Here is a 21,362-nt window from a genome sequence, read left to right on the forward strand (position 1 = left end):
TGATGTGAGATACGTATGTCTTGAAGATGGCCATCTCTCGGATGTTGGAATAATATGACCAGCCCATTTCAACTCCGCGAATTGTTTGCATAATGGAAAACCATAAGGGTCGTGATTGAAATAACGATTCTCGGTTAACATTTGCAAAGACATGGCTTTTCGTTTCTGCAAATGTAGGGAATTTTTTAACCCTTACATGCGTGACGTATTCATGCGAGTATAAAATAAATTTTTAATACAAGTTAAAATATGACTTATAATAAGTTTTTCGTTTTCTTTTAATGTTTAAAAAAAATATTGTCTACGTAGATGACCCAACTATGTAGATGTCCATGATATCGTCGCTTAGATTAACTTCAACGTATCTCACCGTTATTTGCGTACCAATGATGTCTTTGCTGTGGGAAATTTTAGAACCCTCAATTTTTTTCCACCCCTGCCGAGGATTCTCAAAACAATCTCTCAACAGCATTGTCGATGTGTTCCTGCAGCAATGACAAGCATTAAAGAAGCAAGCGGTGTTATTACTCCTGGCTTGAAGATGTCACTTTTCCATGTCTGCCTAGATCATTTTTACTACCATAGATACCTTCTCTAGTTTCAAATAAAATCTGAGATTGTTTAGGTTACAGACAATGTAAATAAATGTCTCATGCGAATCCATATAAGCTTTTGAAAGCCGCGTTTTTTAATAAAATTAAACATAAATAACTGCAACTGTAGATCGATGATCAGTTAAATTCGATTGTATTGAAATTATTCATAGAAACTGATTGTATAAAATATAATTAAATTAACTGGGAGGTATTTTGTATTGTAATGATTTAGCTATTTAAACCACACCGGAAATCGAACTCAGAACCCTTTGCTATTAAACCAAATTATGGCATTTTCACCTTTATAATTCCTGATGTAATATATTATTAATCCCAATCTATTAAGGCTTTCATAAGCCCGTTGATTCGCTTGAAAAATAAAATAAAAACTAGAGCGTCATTAAAAAAAAAACATCTCTCTGTGCGGTTCAAAGTCCACGATCGATGACTCACACGTGTGCTTAATTATTATTCACCTGAAGTTCTATAAAAAACTAATACTCACATTATGCATGATAGACAAATGACAGTATGACTAATTCAACTCGTAACATTTTACAAAACACGAGATCAACGTCAAGCAGTACATTAACATCGTCTTTACCATGGAGATATGAAAAACAGAGGTACGTGGCCAATAAAGAGACCACAGAGCGCAGTCAACGCCCAATTCAGTCAAGTAAAATTCAGCCCAGTCAGTCCAGTACAATCAGTCACTCAGTTCCAGCAAGTAGTTCAAGTGCAGTTTCTTCAATACCTTATCGCCGTAACACTCGTGCGGCATTATTCACTATTTATATGCCATGTAATTTATACACATCAAACAGCAACCTCGTGTCTTCTGTCAATCTCTTACTGGGGAAGGAGCTCCACCAACCACCAACCCCCAACAACCAAAATTCTAAATATTCACGAAACAGCCAATTCAAATGTCGTTTTTTTTTGCATTCCAATGAATACTTTTTTTATCATAAACTTTTCTGCTCACACAAATTTAAAATACGCATTTGGTCATGATATTTACAATAGCAATACGCGTTACTCAGGGAATCTTCGTGTGTCTTCGGTGAAGTTCGGCAGAAGGTTTCTGGAAAATATTGGCCAGTCCGAATTTAATTAACTGCCCGATGAGCTAAAACACGAAAAGTCGAATAGAAAATCCAAAAGTTTCGTTAATGACTAGACAGGTGCCACCGTTTTGTAACAACAATTCACGGACATTGTATACTTGTAATGCCGTATTAACAGACTTCATGAACTCGGCAATAGTTATTCCCACGTATCTGATATATTTAGTGTAGGGTATTGTTCCTATGGAACAAACCTCTTAAAGTTTTTCAAAGATGGTGAATGGTAATTATATTTATTTATTTTTGCATTTCATATAATATATAAATGTATACAGTTTTTTGTTCACTTTGCCTAGTTGTGTGAAACAGTACTTATGATTTTCTTGTTGTTTAACTGTAGAATGTTTTATTATTTAAACTTTCTAATGAATATGCTGTATAATTTTTAGGTTAATTTTTTAAATATAAATCTTGTATAATTTTTGGTTTAATTTTTTTTAAAATAAATATTGGGCTTAAGGTAATTCAAGTTTAAAAATATATATATATATATATTAAGCCAAATATGTTTATATTATTAATGTTTGTAAAAGGCAGATTTGCCGTTTATGTTTATAAAAATAAAATAAAAATAATATATATTGCCCTAATCTTTTTGATAGTGGTAGTTATTAATGTAATTTATATAGATGGTGTAAATTACTGTGTTTTATGTTTCTTATATTATGTTTTCTTACTATTTCGGATGTATTAACTATGTATGATATTATGTATTGTCACAAAAATGTTGTCTTTTCATGTACGGTCTCAAATGAGTTTTTTTTAATAACTCCTGAGAGTATTTTTATTCATATCCCTACAGAGATGAGGTAGAATTTTTTCAAATTCAGGATTATGGATATTCGAGCGTTTACAGGGCTTATGACCTGTCATTGGCTGGGTTAAGTGGCCACTTTAAGTAGGTACTACAACATTCCCCATTCCGCTTATTAGCGAATATCCACACAGGTAACATTTTTGATTTTTGTAAATATGTTATCGAATCGAGAAACCATCCACAAGCGAGTTGGAGCGCCATCTATGTATTGATATTGAAGTTAAGTATTTTTAATTAACTCCTGAGAGTATAATATGGACTACACGTATTAAATGTTTTATTATTAATAATAATATTACTAGAGTTTTTATGGGTTAAATTCGTAAAAAGTATATACCCACTGTGAAATCTCTATGAACCGGTGATTTCACGAGCATTATATAAAAGCGTTCCCCTTACTTCACACGATAATCGTAGAGATTTCGCTCGTTTTCTTAAAAAGGCTCGCAAAGTTTTCGTTAAACATCCCTTCGGCCGTTTCCCCGCCATGGGTCGAGCATAAAGCATTCATTCTCGGGCGTTGTGATTTAAATTTCTAACTTGTATGAAGTGGAAAAGAGATTTCCACAGTTTTTTAACACCAAATATTACCGTTATTGGCTTGTTTATTTTCACTGCCCGCGTAAAAGTAGAATAAAACGTGAAACACTCATCTGCTACGCGGGTGTTTCTTCGTTGAGTATTCGCGCTTTCTCGGTCGACGGTATTCTGACTTGAAAGGAAAGTATTTGATAAAAATACAATTTGTCGCGTCACAAGAAATAAGTATTTATTCCATCTGCCAGTCTGTAGCACTAACTATGCACAACACTCTTTCCTCTATCGTTCTTGCTCCAACAAGAATGCTTTTTTTTTCCATCTATTGATATATTTATCACGCCCCTTAATTCATAAGAAAATAAACTAAGACAGATTCTTTCTGGCTGCGATACGATCCCACATGCTATTTAATGATGCTCACACTTACACACGCCTGAACACTTATTCCCACATACACACAAACACACCCATGCACTATAAACTTACTCTCATACAATTGAATATGTATGATTTTTATTTAGAAACTTCGCTAGTCTGTCCTTAAACCGTATCTTTTTATGTAAATATATATATATATATGTGTCGACAGTTTGTTTCTGTAAAATAAATAAAATTATATTTTAAATTTCGAGAGATGATTCAACTTCTAGATATTATGACCGTTGATCGAAATCAAATTCAATTTCAATGTTGCTTATGATTTTTTTAAATTAATATTTTTTTTTTTTATGTATTTTATTCAAGACAGTTAATTATACATTATTTGATACATAAATTCCAACTCCATGGAACCAAAAGTTGTGTGTTAAGTTGCGACGAGCGATTAGTTGACACATACACATGATGTATCTTCACTAATATTATATAGGATCAGAAACACAATAATAATAATAATAATTCAAAAAACAGATATATGGCACATCAATATGGTAAACAGTGAATTTAAACATTCGGAGAATCATCATGGAGTTTCCTACTCAAATTCCTCCCACTAAGGAAAATCCAGTCCTTAACTTTATAAAATTATCATCTGAATATTGGTTTTAATTTGATTTGAAATTTGTTTTAAAAAATTAGCATTACTTTATATTTTGTCATCACATACTACGGATTTATTCTAATAAAGAAGAGAGGACAGGTGGGTTTTAATTTGTTTCTGAAACATCCCTTGGTTGTGCTGTGACTTACACAAAAGCCAGCAGAGGTTATATTCCACCCCCTGTGGAACTAAAACGCTGCCAGTGTAATAATCGTAAAGCCTCGCTGCGGTAATATAACTTGCGACAATCGACTTAATTTCCTACTGGAAAAAACACACGTCCGTCGTGTATTTACGTATTCTGTATGAAAATCTCGCGTGCCTACCTCTCTGCAGTTTTTTTTCATGCGAGCTCTTGAGTGGCAATTCTGCCCAAAATATGTTGAGTTCTACGCCAATTCTTCGTAAACACATGCTCCTGGTGTTCTAAAATGTCGGCCAATGCTCGAGCCTTCTCGCGGGTCCGTATTTATACATTTTGCTTTTTATGCCTCTCTCAATATGCCGGCATAATATTGAGTATCTGTTATTTGCTCTCGTAAAAAACCGTACATTTAAAAAAACCAAATACATTAAAATCTTTATACCACACTTTTGTACGCAGTAATTTGGAGTTTGCATCCGTTGTGTGGAGCCCACAATACATAACAAACATAGAAAGGATTGAAAATGTTCAACGAAAGTTGTTAAACTACCTAGATTATAAAAACAATAAAACGCTTTGTACTTACAGCCAATCTGCCAAAAAAAATGGATGTTTTACCCTTGAAAATAGACGCACTGTATCTGAATTATGCTATTTACATAAATTATTAAATAATAAAGTAGACTCTTTTAACCTTCTCTCCAAAACTAATCTTAATGTCTCCTTTCGCGTGACAAGAAATAAGTATTTATTACATCTGCCAGTCTGTAGCACTAACTCCCATTAAATATTAAAAATCAAAAAAACTTATCTGGCTCAAGAGAAAGACGTCTGCTGAGAATCTGGCCTTTAGAACGTGGTTTTTTATATTAAAATTTTTTGTGTTTTTCTTTTTTATTCGGACCTTTTTTTTATTTTCGAAGTACATATTTTTCTATTTTTTCCATAGTAATAACAGTTTTTATATGTTTATAGGCAACGCCTGGAATCAATTTTCCAATTTTTATACTTCTTGGACTTGTTGGTTTTATTACCATATTTTAAGATCGTCCAAATGTTTGTATACAAAATACTGAATTTCACCCCTAAGGGAGTTATTAAGAGGACATTTACCCGTCAAGCAGTCCATAACTAGCAAATTAAAATAAAAAAAATAGTTTGGTATTGATGACAAAAAAATACATTAAGCTGCAAATTATCGCTCATATGGACGATTTGCCCCTGCTAGGAAGTGAAGTCCAACATTTTGACTTGCTCAAAATATTTTTAACTATCGAACGTATAGTTTTCTCATCTGATTTTACATATAACACCTATAAAGCTTCGCCTCGCGAATTGTTTCATTAATCTTAACGAACTTTTTCTTAACATGAAAAGTCTCCAAGCGTTCCCGAGGCCAGGCTTTTTGCTTTATTTATGACGCGTTTCCGCCAAAGAAAAAAATACTTAAAACTGTCAAAACTTCGGGAAGTCCCGCCGAAATTCTGACAACCCCCCACCCCTCCGGGATTTATTCCATATTTAAATATCTTACTTATATGCAGATAAAAACGCAAACGGTAAAATGAAGATCGTGTTTTTGTTTGCTATTCGTTCTATACGATTTTTTCATTAATTACATAGTTTTATATGGTTTCGAGTAATGTCTAGTAGAAAAAGACCCTTGCTTAGACAGACAAACATGTATCGCACCTTCGGTGCAACAAAGGCACAACAGCTTATTTTTTCATTTTATAGGAGAGGACTTTTAAATTGTTTTTCGCATTTATTGCCTTGTTACTGGATTTCTATTTGGAGTAGGTTTTAAATCTCGAATCAATGAATTGTTTGTTTGATTGTTTCACGTTAAAAGCTTATTCTGAATTATTAAAAAAACGTTAATAAAAGACGTAACAAAAAAAAGTGTCCGAAATCGTGCCATTGTTGCACCGAAGGTGCGATATGTTCATTTATGTAACCATATTCATACACACATACACACACACGCGTGCACACATAAAAATATACACATACATACGTTTGCTTTATATTTGTATTTATTACATTTTGTGCAATTCACATAAACATGTATTTTCGAGTATATATTATTTTTATAAACATAGGCGAGGTTATTTCTATTAGTAGATATAAAAGTAATCGAATGAATTTACTAATCGAATGGTTAATAACTTAATAAATCGAATAACCGAACGAAACAAATGAATAAATCATTAATTTCCGGTAAACTATAAATAATATTCGTGTCCACATTTCAAAATCATTCGGATTAATGTTTTACGTCGAAACCAACGGAAGCTAAGGGGGGGGGGATAGTTTCCAGAAAATCCCTTAATACTCTATTTGCCTACTCTCTACTAATTCATTCGAATGAATTACTGTATTCTTGTCTTTGCTGTAGGAAATTATAAATCTAACATCGGATTCTTTTCCCCTCTGCCAAGGATCCTCAGAACAGTGAACAAAATTTCAACGAACGGTACCGTCGATGTGTTCCTACAGCAAGGGCAGGCATTTAATAAGCAAGCGGTGTTGTCTCTTTTGACTCGCGATGTCACACTTGCCATTTCCGCCTAGATTATGCCATATTTATACCTTTTGTTAATTATACATTTTGTAAATTTAAGTATATTTTAAGACTGTTTAGATAAAATATAACTCATTAATGTCAATTTATTAGGGCTTACTTAAGCCTGTTGATTGGCTTAAAAAAAAGTGGTACAACAAAAGGGTGTGTTTGTGTTTTGTATGAGAGTAAGTGTAGATATGTGTTTGTGTGTATTCGTATGGGAGTGTGTTCAGGTGTGCGAGGGCGTGCGAGGGCGTGAGCATGATTAAATAGCAAGTGGGAACGTATCGCAGCCAGACAGAATATTTTTTAATAAACTAAGGGGCATGTTAAATATATCAACAGATGAAAAAAAGGCATAATCGTTTGAGTAAGAACGATAGAGGAAAGAGTGTTGTGCATAGTTAGTGCTGCAGACTGAAAGATGGAATGAATATTTCGGTGAAGGTAAATGTGCTTGTGTATTTAAGTATTTGCTTGTTGGTCTACTGAATGTCCTGACGAAGAGAGGGGTTCCTCTTGAAACCGGTAAACATAAAAAGTCGGTATGAGGTTAAATTCTAATATTTACTTACATTTATTATATATACACATTTCTCCTATTAATAATATTACGTAAAAAAAATTTTTTAATACATATTTCTAAAGGGCAGAAATGCCGTAAAAAAGAAATAACATTCAAAATAACGTAAATGAAATATCGAACCATACTGAAATTATACGTTCAAACATGAAAAACAAGCAAAAATCTATAAATCATATTATAATATAAATTTAAAATTCTAGCGCGGTTTGTGGTTGTTCAGCGAATATCGATTTCCAAACTCCTTGTAATTATAAAACAGTGCGTGTCCCTGTATCGTTAAATGTTGGTATTTAAATTTGATTATGATTTTATGGCGCACAGCATGTTTTAGTGAAACAATGACATTTTGTATTCTTACAATGCAACACAGGAACTTTATTTTTTTTCAATATTTTGTATAATTTATTTTCTTCTTGTATGTTTTTCTCTGCGTTTTACGTCCAGGCTACATATTATAAGCAGGTATTCGTAGTACATAGGTTTTGGATTGAATGATACTTCCTAACACTGAACACATTTTCAAGTATCTAATTGGTACTTGGTAAGATATAAAACTTTTGGTGTAAGTTTATTTTTACAGGAAAAGAGAACAAGTCGTGTCGGAAACAGTTTTTGATTTTACACAAACCAAACATGTTTATTATTTATAAATGCAGAATCCTCGAACTTTAAAAAAATATAAAAGCATGATCTTACGCTTCAGGTATCAGCCCAGAGAAAGTTTAAAATGTTATATTATATCGAAAACTGTTGGATTGTTACTGTTGTTGTTACTTTTATATAATTATTAAGAGAACAACAGATTACAAAAAATAAAAAATAGAATTGTACAAATAAACCAAAATTATGGGCCAATTATAGTTTTCTGTATTTTACTCAATACAATGTCCAAAATAAGCAACGTTGTGTAGTATTACTCCATTAAAAAAATAAATGAGAAAAAATAGTCAAATTAAAATTTAACATACGAAAAGAAAATGTTTTATTTAAATCAGTCTTAAAATATGTTATCCTGTCTTTTCTAATCAAATATGTGCAATATTTTATATACAATCAAATAAAGATACGTTTTTTGCTTCCCTGAGACTTTCTAGCAATTCATTAAACACTTAAGCCTTCATCACACAGGTTGTTTTGAGTTCTAGTCGGTCTCATCTTAGGTAGTCTTAAGCTCGTCTGCACTTCTCGTTTTAAGTTTTAAACTGCAAAACCTTCTTTCGCTAAACACGTTTGATTGTAAATTGTCATTTTTATTTTATTTTTATTTGATTATTTATTTTTTAATTCATTCAAAATTACACTAGTTTAAATATTAATGAACTTATTAAGGCTTTTTAGGCTATGCCTGTGTCAAGCCACAATAAATAACAATATAAATACGCAGTAAAATTAATTAGATAAAATTATAATGACAGAATAACAATCTAGAAAAAAAGTTAAATGTAATAAATAATAAAATTCCAATTAATACAATGCAAAAAAGATAATCAAAAATAATTTTCAAAATTTTAATTATACAAATTAAGAAACACACAAAATCAAATATACAAAATAATGGTTTCATTAAAATCAACAAAATAATAGTAAAATATAGTAGTATAAAAAAAATATAAGAGTATCATTGAATTTTTTTTTTTTTTTTTATTTAATAGCGTAATTATACATTTTTACAATTTAAAAAAAAAATTCACTAGATATATTTTTACTAAAACTAAAATCCCACCAAGCCACTTTTTGTAGCTTAAATCAACAGAAAAATAATATAAATATACACATAAACATAATTGAAATGATAATTGAGATATGTTTTCTAGAAACTCACTCAATACTTTAGTAAGAAATATAAGAAATAGGAGCAATAATTCATATGCCAAATAATAGTACGTACTTAATTAAATTATACAAAAATCCATAATGAAAAAAACATGGAAATTTAAAAATATCAAGATATATAGAAAGCAAATAAAAGTAATTATTCCTATTTTACCCCAGAACGCTTGATACTTATTATTATTTTGCTTGTAAATAAACATAGAAAATACTTTGAGTAATTGAAAATAATATCATAAGTTAGTATTTTATACCATCGACACCAGGCACTAATGACTTAGGTCTGTAAGATTTTTATCTTACTGCATAAAATGATTTTTACGACATCATTAGTGGTGACATGAGACGATCTTCATATTTTTATTCTCCATAATAACTGTCACATAAGAGTTGTGATGTAGGCTGTGCGACATGTAGCGCGAACATCTGTGGCCATTTGACAACTTGTTTCCGTTAAGTATATTATTATAAATATTTAAAAAATAATTTTATTCACTTTATATTAAATTTTACCCTATTCTTCAAATGATGTCCCATTTCTGTTACAATCAATTTATTTTTGTGTTCCTTAGCGTGTCACCAGATTATGTGCTATTTGTAGAATCTTTAAGAGCAAATTTTCAATTTTAATTTTAAATGATTTGGATATAGTCAAAATATTGTTACAAAGATGTAAAGATTACAGATATAAGGCTGTATTTCTAGTTTGTTGAGCGTCGTAAGTAGAAAACATTATTTTATGGGCCAAGACAATAAAAGTTCATGTTCTGGAAATGAAAAGATGACTAAAACCAGATGAATATTTTTACGCCCCTGAAACCGAACAAATAAACTACCCGTCAATATAAGACAGCCTAGCAGTAAAATCATCGTGCGGCCATAAATCTGACACTTTTGCGTCTCCTACCCCCATTCAGAACCGTTTCAGTTTTAGTGTCCCATGTTCCCTGGCCACCCTTGCTCGGAAAAAAGGATTTCCTTACGTATTCTTGTTCAGACATCTCCGATGAGAGAGATTCAGAAACTTAGTCGTATTCAAAATTCAACAGTTATTGAATTCGGGATAAGTGCCAATAAAGCTTTGTTTTTAACCTCTTATTTTTTATTATTTCTACCGTCCAGTTTCAAAGCTACACAAGCTTATTCATCAAGGTATGGTGAACTTATGAATTCTATCCTATTTTATTTTTACAGTGATTACTAAATATTACATCTATGCAAATGGAGCTAAGAAGTCAGGTCCTTTTGTCATGCTGTTCCTTTAAAGGTTGAAAGTGTGAAGTGAGATGGACACGATCCTTAAACTAGACAGGAGTGGAAAGGAAATATTGTTTTCTGGTTATTTTTTTTCTTATTATGAATCGCTTTTTTAATTTCTAAGATTTCCAAGTTGTCTTATTTTAATAATTAATTTTCAACATGAAGAACTTTTAATCCAATGTCTTTATTAATAAGATGATTTGCGAATTAAAAAAAATTACTATTACTTAAGCACCTTAAGTGTTCTTTTACTCTAATATTAAAATTTCTTTCAGTTTTTCCAATGTAGATTTAATCGCAATCATTACAATTTAATTTGTATGCTCCAGATTTATTATATTTAGGGACTTTGTCTTTGTGTTTTTTTAACAATGTTCCTATATTATTAGTTGTGTAGAATGCGGGTTTTATCTTTTTATGGTGTACATGCGTTTAGGATTTTTTAGTTAGTACTATTGAAATAAGCCAGCCAGCATTGGTTACAAATCTGTCAATTCAACAACAACAAAACAACAAACCATCACGCCGTTTCCCCCTAAGGGTAGGCAAAGAGGATAGAACGCCACATCACTCTATCTTTGCATACATATATCGCTTCTTCTACATTCACACATCTTCTCATGCACGCGCGCCGATTATTCCGACTTTTGACTTGTCCATATTCAAGTATTTGTTGGATTTGGTCCTGCCATGTCTTTCTCGTTCTACCTCTATTTCTGCATCCATCAACATTCGCATTGTAAATATCTTCTTTTTCGCTGTCCATTCGTTCTACATGTCCAAACCAGCGCCGAGCTCCTTTCTTGATTTTGTCGATAATGCTTGTCTCAGCCTTACATACGGTACGGATCTCAACGTTTGTGCATCTATCGTACATAGTTTTACCACACATTCGCCTGAGAGATCGCATTTCGACAGCATTCAGTAATCTTTCATCCCTGTTTTTCCAAGTCCATACTTCGCTCCCATACATCAGGGTCGGGACCAGGACTCCGTTGTGAACTGCTAATTTTGCCTCTTGCGACAAACATTTATTTGCCAAAATAAACTAAATTAATAAAGGTACAAGATGTTTGTTTCAAATATTATGCTACGCCTAAGATAAAGTTTACTCTTTCAAAGCTTTAAATATATATATATATATATATATATATATAATTGTGGGAGAAATTAATGCGTTAAATAATGAAAATGTTTGAAATGCGATTATCTAGGAACTAGTTTCAATTACTTAATGCATTTTGTCAGTAAAGCCTCGATATGTTGTACGGTATGGTGAAATGCCTTACACTTCAGATCCCAGTCCAGAAACATAAAATTCTGTGTAAAAACGTCTTTTTTTTATTTTTATTAATTTTTTTAATTATCATAAGTAATAAAACAGAGTATTAAAAAAATAAAGCATAATTACGAATCAATGAAATACATATTGATAGTAAAAATAGTAAACAAAAAAATCCCACAAAGGCATGGCCTGTTCGTGGGTATACAAGAAAATGTTAATGAATTTTTGCTCCTATAATAAATAATAGACAGTAATAATATTTTCGTGTAACATAAGAAAGAAAAAAAAAATAAGCAAAATATAATATGGTTATTTTTTTTGCAGTAATCAAAAAAGAAATTTAAAAAAAAAAAAAAAACACAAAAATATTCCTTATAATCAAAGGGCAACAAAATATATCATAGAAAAAAAAATCATATCTTTAGTTTAAATCCAGGATAGTACAATGAACATTTTATGTCGATCTTGATAAGGATCGAATTCGGAACCTCAAGTATGGTTGGCAAACGTGCCAACCTAGGCGTACCACTAGGCGGACTAATCTCTTCTCGGTTGCTTTTTAAAAAAAAAATACCTGAGAGCAACGAACGTTGAAAACACTCGTCCAAGATTATATCTCTATTTCATGCATTAAACTGTTTTTTTCATCCACCTAGACACGGAAAAATAAATGAATAATTCTTTTAAAATATGGCGTTGATGGAACTGGTACTGGGAAAGGGATCGCGTATCCCAAAGCATCTATCTGACCGTCAAGTATAATACCTATTATGTAATATCATCTATATAATATTATACGGTTGTCATTCCACCGGCAGTAAGGGTGCGGCGCACGCCGTAATCGGCGTATTCGGCCATCGTAAATCCACACTTGTCTTCTGGGATATGATGACTCGACACTTCTGTCAAAAAAAATTGAAAGACGTCCATACACGAATATATTCATGTTCCTTCCGACGCTTTCGGCATTTGATGCTGACAAGCGCGAGCCAAAAATAATCGTAAAATTCCAAAAAAGGACTTTGAAAATATTGGATTACCGAACCAATTGAGTCATTTGATACTGTTTTTGAGGGAAGATTGGTAATTTGTTTTATGGATTCGCACCCCCCTAGATCGGCCATTTTACATTTTCCATGACATTTTACATTACACACGAGAGCAAAACAAACATTTTAATACGTATTCATGCTTTTTACCCAAGGTATTGATCATTAAATAAGGTTTTAATGTTTAATGTCCAAACGTTTGTAGACCGGCTGGATTTTTTTTAGGGAGTTATATAGATCTTAATTTGCTAAAAAAAAAGGTAAACATTTTTGAGAAGGAAATATGTTAGTCTCTAGGCATTTAAAGGGCTTCTCATCTGTCGTTGGCTAGTTAAAGTGGCCATTTTACACACTGTGTAACATTAACCATTCTGCCTATTAACAAATTACAACAGGGATGGAGAATACCTTAAATAAGGGAATATGGAAGTCTAGGCATTTACAGGGCTTATGACCCGTCATTGGCTGGTTTAAGTGGCCACTTTACACACTGTGTAACATTCACTATTTTGCCTATGTTTAAACATCCATATTTCTTCCATTCTTCCATTGGTTGATTTTAGTGAAGTTAAAGAGCCGAAACCTTTATTGTTGTGAAGAGATTCATCTGACTGAATTATTTCACATTCTAGGCAACGCCTGAAAACAAATTTTCAATTTTTAAACTTCTTGGACCAGTTGGTTGTTTAAATATCCACATTTCCTCAACTCTTCCGTCTGTTGACTTTTGTGAAGTAAAAGAGCTGAAATCTTTATCACGTGGGTGAGATTCATCTAACTTGAACCACCTCACTTACTAGGCAACGCCTGAAAACAGTTTTCCAATTTCCATTTTTATTCTTTAACTAATTAGTTCATGCAACAATGTTTTGAGTATGTCAAAATGTTTGCAAACTGACTGGGTTTCCTCCCTAAGGAGTTATTCAGATCTAAATTTGTTGCAACCAAAGGAAAACCATTTTGAGAAGGGAATATGGAAGGCTCTAGGCATTTACAGAGCTTGTGACCTGTCATTGGCTTATTTAAGAAGACAATTTACAAGCTAAATAACATTCACCATTCTTTCCATGTTAAAACATCAACATTTTCTGAACTGCCTTGTATATAAGTTTTATTATAAAAAGGTAAAAGAAAACTTATATAAAGATAATGATAACAAGTCTTGAATTTTCATAAGTAAGTATTTTAATAATTTGCTGCTTCAATACAGACAGGTAGAACTCTTCTTTCCGCAGAGGTAAATAAATAATCACTTAGGTGTTATTTAAACGAGGAATTTTTCGACGATTTTTATTTTATTTTTCTTAACCGCAATTTATCAATGGATAGTTCTGCTCAAAGCTCTCCGCCATTTTCGGTGTTCACTCTCGTTCCCGCCAAAATCTCAATCCCGAAATAAGTTTCCCGCTGAAATCTGTTTCCTGCGTGATTTCCCAGTAACATCTCGCAAGTCACCCAGATTCATTCGTTCAATGAAAGCTTCGCTAGAAAACCCGCGATAAAGTACCAAACTCCATAAGGAGCAACCCATCAGTTAAAGTTATCTTAATTTTAACGAACGGAAGCTGTGCAGTTCAACAAAGACACCTTAACGGTAATCTATCGGTTAGACGGTTGATTTAATTCGCTGTGATCCATCGGTTATCGTCAGCTAGAGTTTAAATATTCCTTAATATTTTTGTGTACTGGCCGATCGTATCTCACGGTCATTTATCACGTTATATCCTCACTTGGAAAATTTGCACGTGCGATTTTGAGTCACGAATATTCACACACGAATATTGTGGACTAAGAAACACCCTTCTGCTCCCATCATATCATGGTGTAATACCATCAGTCATATTTTACTCTTTCTTGAAGATTTTTGGTAAACACGTTTCTTTTTGAATGTCGATTTATTTGAAAAAGACAAATTGTTATAAATTTAGTGCGGGTATATGCGTGGGCTCTAAACGAGTTTTTAAACGGCCTTTTTTCTCTCAAAACATCGATCTTCCTACACATTATAAATATATTATAATACATACTTTTATTAATGTGATCGACATCATTTTACCTTATAAAAATTCTACTGTTTGTATGTTAAAAACATACATTTTTAATAACGTTGCAGAAAAGAGTAATCATTATTTTCTTTGAAGATGGCGCAAAAGTTATTTAAACATTTTTTTTAATGCACCACAACAGGCCAGGGGAGCCAACTTCGGGTTCGATTCTCGGTAAGAATTTTTTTTTTTTCTGTTCTTACCGAAAATCGAACACGCAACCTTCCGCGCGTTATTCGAGTGTCGTAACCGTAACGACTGCGCCACGGAGGCCACCGTATACTATTGATATTAAACATGTTTATTATTTTTACTTACTACTTGTAAAATATATATTTTTTTATACTATGTTATCAAAATAGTTTTCAAAAAGCATTACTTTGAATTTTGTTCATTTTATTTTATTTTCTCACGATTATTTGTCCCACATAACACGTGTGTTTGTCCGGCCTACTCATGTACATCTTACAAATCTCCCTAACCACTCAGCGCCTAGCGAAACCACCCCCCAGCAGCCGGGAGGCATTCGTTATAATTACAAGTTACGAAGGTGGCCGAGTAAGGCTGCTGGGAGCAATACAAGATGTAGACCCTTTGCTACTCAGCGATGGAAGGGGTCGCCCTAGAGACGAGTAATACAGAGGCACAAATGAGGGGTAGCTTTCAGAACGTACGAATAATCCTTGAGATGGAATGTTAATATGCGAAACTTACACGAAAACCTATTATCTAATATTCGATCACGAGTTTAGTTAGTGAAATCAACACAAACATAAAACAGAGATGAATAACATTTTTTAAGACGAAATATGGGATCAGGTAAAAATCCTGAATAAGGCGATCGAGTGGAGATAGTTCCGCCCCGCTGTGTAGCGGTTGGCGCGGTCGCCCATCTTACTAATAATAAAAATAATACATTTTAATAACCATAATATAAGTATACGATATGATTAACTTTTGATAACACATTTTGACCCAATCTTCTTTTGACCAGTCTGTTTTTTGGTTGGCTGGAAGATATTGCTTTTAGCAATTAGTCAACTAAAGTACCTACTTATTCTTTGTCCTTGAGGCTATAAATAAATATATACAAACAAGATTTTAAAAATATGCACGGTTAAATGGCGGACTTATTGCCACTAACATTTTTTATAGTCTGACTAAAAACAAAAAATGGATAGTGGAGCTAGGTAGAAGTAAAACGGATTGTCTCATTCGCCCAAACCAATATTGAATTAACTGCTCCACAAGTGTATAGCTCTCTTAGGTTTTTGTTATTTTTTTGTGCGTTTTGTAATATAAATAATATAGATGTTCATAAATTAATTATAAACATAAATATGTAGTGTTTAAAATTGACTAAACATTTTGTTATTATTTCTGTTTATGACGTTAGTCTTCTTTGTTTATTCTCAATTATAAAATTATTTTAAAAAAATAATTTTGTTAAGTGTCCTCGGCACGGGTAACCCCAGTGAGGTCACATTATTTTTATCATTAACTATAGTTTGTAAGACAAAAAAAAAATGAATAAATAAATTTAAAAAATTAAAAATTACCAAAAACAAATATTTTTAAATTGCGACACAAGTCCCAACTCCATGGAACCAAAGTCCTTTGTTGAGTTTGGATGAATATATGTTTAAAACTTAAATTGTCGATATCACCATATTAACTACATTTAACAAAATCGTAGGAATATAGAAGTCTAGGCATTCACAGGGCCTTTGACCTGTCATTGGCTGGTTTCCGTGGCCTTCTCCAGTCTCTTTTTGGTGTTAATGGTTATACTGCGATTCTTCCAAATCTACACCAGCCGACTCATAGTACTTTTGGCAATACCAACACCTCGCCATATTTCACCTATAATAAAGTCATACAAGTTATCATAACAATATTGACCTCAAAATTAATACATTATTCTGTTAAATATAAAAATATGTATAAAACATTAACCGTAAAAATCCATTAATTTTTCCATTAAATTAAGCCATTACCATCCACCACTAGCCGATAACAAATCATGTGTCAAATAATACTTAACCCCATATCACCGTTTGTGTCCAAACTGTCAAATATCTGATTGGAATCAATTTGTTATAATTTTATTTGATATGTGTGCCACACCATGTGTGCTGATTGACGTGGTAGCTTTTTATTAATTTATTTACTTTTTTTAAATTAAATTATTTTACAGTATATTTTCTTTTTCTCCATTTATAAAATTTAATTTCTTAATTACGTCATTTTAAGCATTTATGTGTCAAATATAAATAAGATAATTTATATGAACAAAATAATCTTGTTCGCTTCACCTTTTAATTCTTATTATACCTACTTCTAGAAATTGCCAACCCTGCAGTCTTTTACATACCATTTTTCACTAAAGTTATTCAAACATATATTTAGCAGCCCCTGTGATGTAATAGCGAAGACCCCATCCTCACGCACGGATGGTTCTAAGTTCGATTCCCGGCGAGATCAGAAATATTAAATGTAATTTTACTCGAGCCTGCTGTATTAAAAAAATAAGCGGATATTTCAGTTCTTTTTCATTTTATTTATTTACCCAAACATTTCAATTCTCCTCTCGAATTCGATTTCCATTTTTCCATCATAAGTTATTGGTCGTAAATAACTTGTGCTGGAAAAATGGAAATAGAGTTGTGGTTGAGTGGAATTTGAACCTGTGACTTTTGGTCCGTGAGTCCACAATACTACCACGGGACCACAACCCGGTTCGTATTTACCTGTTATAACTAGCGTTTTAACCTCCTGTATCACATAATTTTCTCAGTGTCCTTGCAGATAATAAATACAGTTCTGCGTGTGAAATAAAACCAGAACTCTAGACCAGTGTTTTCGACTCGATAAAAAATATGTATTAGGTAATCGAGTGGAGATAAGTCCGTCTCGTCGAGAAGTGGTTAGCGCGTTCGCCTGACATTTTTGAGGTGCTGGGTTTGATTCCTAGTCGGGTAAACGTAAAATATTGATTTTAAAGCTTACTTTAACTGCAATATTTTATTGTTCTTGGACTGGCACCTAAAGCATAAAACTTTTCAACACCTTCATGTAATACGTGATCAAAATACGTTGCATTTAGTTTAACACCACTTGGTGACTATAATGAAATCGAATTATACTCTAGATCACGTTTTAGTCAAATTTTATCTGGATGTACTATTACTTTAATTTGGTAATGTATCCAAAATAAAACAAGTTTATTGGTTAGTTGACATTAAACATGAATGAAACCTGTGTAAAACACCAATGTAACAATTTTTTTTTTTTTCAACAATAATTTTCCAACAATTTTTTTCAACAAAAATAAACCTGTATAAATGAAATCAATATTTTAATAATTATTACATTAATTTTAAAGTCATACCCTTACAAATATTTCTAAATAATGGAAGGTTTTTCCCCAATATAACCAAAATATTCCTCTAATATAAGTACTCAGTATACCCTAATTGAATTTTAATTACTCTACTTATTTTGGCTTGTATAGAAATCCACAAACATAAAATAGCAATTATTTTTAGTATATAAGGAAACTTTGTAAATATTTAAGTTAGTTTGTTTGAAAATGTCCTAACAAGACGAAACGCGTCACAATATACCCTTTGTATATTTTATAAAAAATGAAGTAGAATTACAATCCAATAAACTTGTTTTATTTTGGATACATTACCAAATTAAATATGGAATTCTACCAATTATCTGCATACACAATAAATATGTACTATTAATATTTAATATTTGTTATCAAACACATAATTATATCGATTCTAGTTTGCGTTAACCGCATTCCCATAATCCCCACAGTTCAATTAATTTGATCTCACATTAATGTAGTTTGTTCTATTTAGATCGGGCAGTTTTTAATTAGCACTAATTAATTATTTCTCACCCCAATTCACACACCACGTGGTTATTTTAATGACTGCCATAGATTAAAATGATTCCCGATAAATTTGATTTGAACGTGCGGACAATTCCCTCGCCAATACCCGGTGATAGTTATTGTTAACGAAATATTTCCTACAGCTAATAATGTTTGCACATCAATATTTACGTTTACGTTTGATTAATTTGAGTTGGTTTGATGTTTTTTATCCGATTTATTCATCGAAAATTATTTGATTGTTTTTTTATTACATAAATTATTAATAAATCCTTATGTTTTTTTTTTGGGTTATACCGTGTGTATTGGATTCGTTCGACGTTTAGGCTACCATTGCAAGAGACATCTTCGGGGTAAACTGAGAGACCCAGTTACAGTTTACTCTGAAGATGGCTCCTGCAATGGTAGCCGAAACGTCGGAACAAATCCAACACACACGGTATCACCCAAATAAGAAACATTTTGATAACAGTGACCGTAAAAACCTTCGCACCTATTTAATAAATCCTGTTGGTCCTTTTTTTTTTTAAATCAGCAATGATCTAAGTACGCTAATTAATCCATAATACACGATATTCAGGTCCATACCGCGAAACTTTAGAGTTACATTGCTTATGGTGTACTTTTAAATATTATGTCCTAATATTTTTTTTGGAATGTAACATTTTTCAATTTAAAAAAATGGCATTAAAATCGTATTCGACCAACGAAGCGACAGGTACGCACCGAACGCGGATTTAGGAAGCGACTGGGTAGGGAAGGGTAGGGGCTTGTGGAATGGATGCTAGTCAGAGACATTAAGGATTGTCTCCATTTTTTAATTATTATTACTATTATAAATTACTCGTTAAAATATGTTTATGAGTGCCCTGTTTCAAAATTTAAAAATTAAAAAAAAAATAAAAAAATCTAAGTATTATTATTTTTATTCCAACTCGAAAGGCCAGGTAGTGCAATATCCAACCAGCCATGCAAAGTAAATTTTTATTTAAAGCAAAAACATGAACAGACAAAAGAATTGATACAAAATTACAAATAATTTCTAGCAAGAATAACGATTATTAAAAATGTATTTATTTACACCATACTTGTTTGCGTATTTTTCTTACGTAGTCTGTTTAAAGTATTTAACTTTTTTTATTCGTCTCAGCGGACACGCGGATGGAAGTGAAGTTGGCTCGTTATTTATCTTCATCATGTTTATCGGCGTTACGACCCCCTTCACTTGTGGCGTCGCAACGCTTGCTCTAGCAATGCGTCGGAGTCGCGAGCCCTCCTTTATTGGCGTCTTATTGCAGGTTTCCGGTCCCTAAGCGCTAATATTCCTTAAGGCTAGTAAAGAAATTCTCAAAAAAGTACCCTTTTGGTCAAATTACATGATTTTCTTACGCTCTAGTGCAGTTTTGAAACTCTTTGCAACTTTGTTTTCCTTTTGCTACTACTACTACCACCACGCCATTTCCTCGTAGGGATAGGCAGAGAGAGTTGACCGCCACACACGTCTACCCTAGCATATATTTCTAGCTTCTTCCACATTCATACATCCTGTAATATACGCCCTTCGGTTCTGCCTGCTTTTAACATGACCAGACATAAGATTTTGGTTTATCTGATCATGCCACGTCTTCCTCCTCACGTTACTTTTCATTTTCGCCATATATAATTGTTTTACCATTATTTCGTCTTTTATTCGTTTTACATGGCCAAACCATCTCAGAGACCCTTTCTTAATCTTATCATTTTGTTATCCTATTGTCTATTATTATCTGCACACATGAAGTTTTAAAATTAAAGTTTCACTTTCCAAAAATGTTCAAATTATTTAACTGAATTCCCCGGATGAGGTTCATTAGTATTAATAATTTATTTGTTTAAGTAGAAATATAGTTTGACTCATTTTTTCACTAATTTTTACGGAACAACAATCGATTTCATCTCTTTTTCGACATCTTCAGACTGGTATGATTTTCAAGAAGTTTACACCATATTATATGGTCTGTTAAATTTAAGTGTTTGTAGAGATGAGGGTTATTGTTAAAACAAGTTTTTTAGTTTTTTTATTTAATTTTTTTACTTATATTTTTCATAAATGGTACATGTTTTTTTTATTCTATACAAATATACTACTATACATCTAGTAAATGTTATATCTATAACTCTCCAAAAAAAGAGACTAACTCTTGTGTTTGGATTATGACTTACACTGTTAAACCTATAGATGTTTATTTATTAGCATTTATACAATTTGGAATATACAAGTACATAAGAAAAACAAAACTTTTGTTTTTTTTTTAAAAATGACTTTGGAAAAGCTTTATAAGAATTTTTTTTAAAGCTTACCATGAGGAATGTTCCTCTGAAGTTTCGCGGTCTGGTCCTGAAAAACCATGTATATACGAGGGTTGTCCGTACGACCTTCACGGCCTGGCGGGAGACTTCTATGACCAGGGAATAAAAAAAATGGTGACTCGGATGAAAAGTGCATCGAAGACAACGGAGACTATGTAGGAAAAAAGCTGAAAGTGTAAGCTTACCAATGATGTATTGCTCGTTGTAAATAAAAA

The 21,362-nt window shown here is 32.3% G+C and overlaps 1 protein-coding gene across 1 annotated transcript in view; it reads left to right on the top strand.

Annotated features, from left to right (window-relative positions):
- LOC148284657 (uncharacterized protein CG43867) overlaps positions 1-21,362 on the top strand; it is a 650,259-nt gene that overhangs the window by 51,522 nt on the left and 577,375 nt on the right. The gene's annotated exons all lie outside the window — the stretch shown is intronic.

Source organism: Micrasema longulum, unplaced genomic scaffold (genome assembly GCF_059751315.1).
Source record: "Micrasema longulum isolate JH-2025_06_02 unplaced genomic scaffold, ASM5975131v1 h1tg000098l, whole genome shotgun sequence".
Classification (NCBI taxonomy): Eukaryota; Metazoa; Arthropoda; class Insecta; order Trichoptera; family Brachycentridae; genus Micrasema; species Micrasema longulum.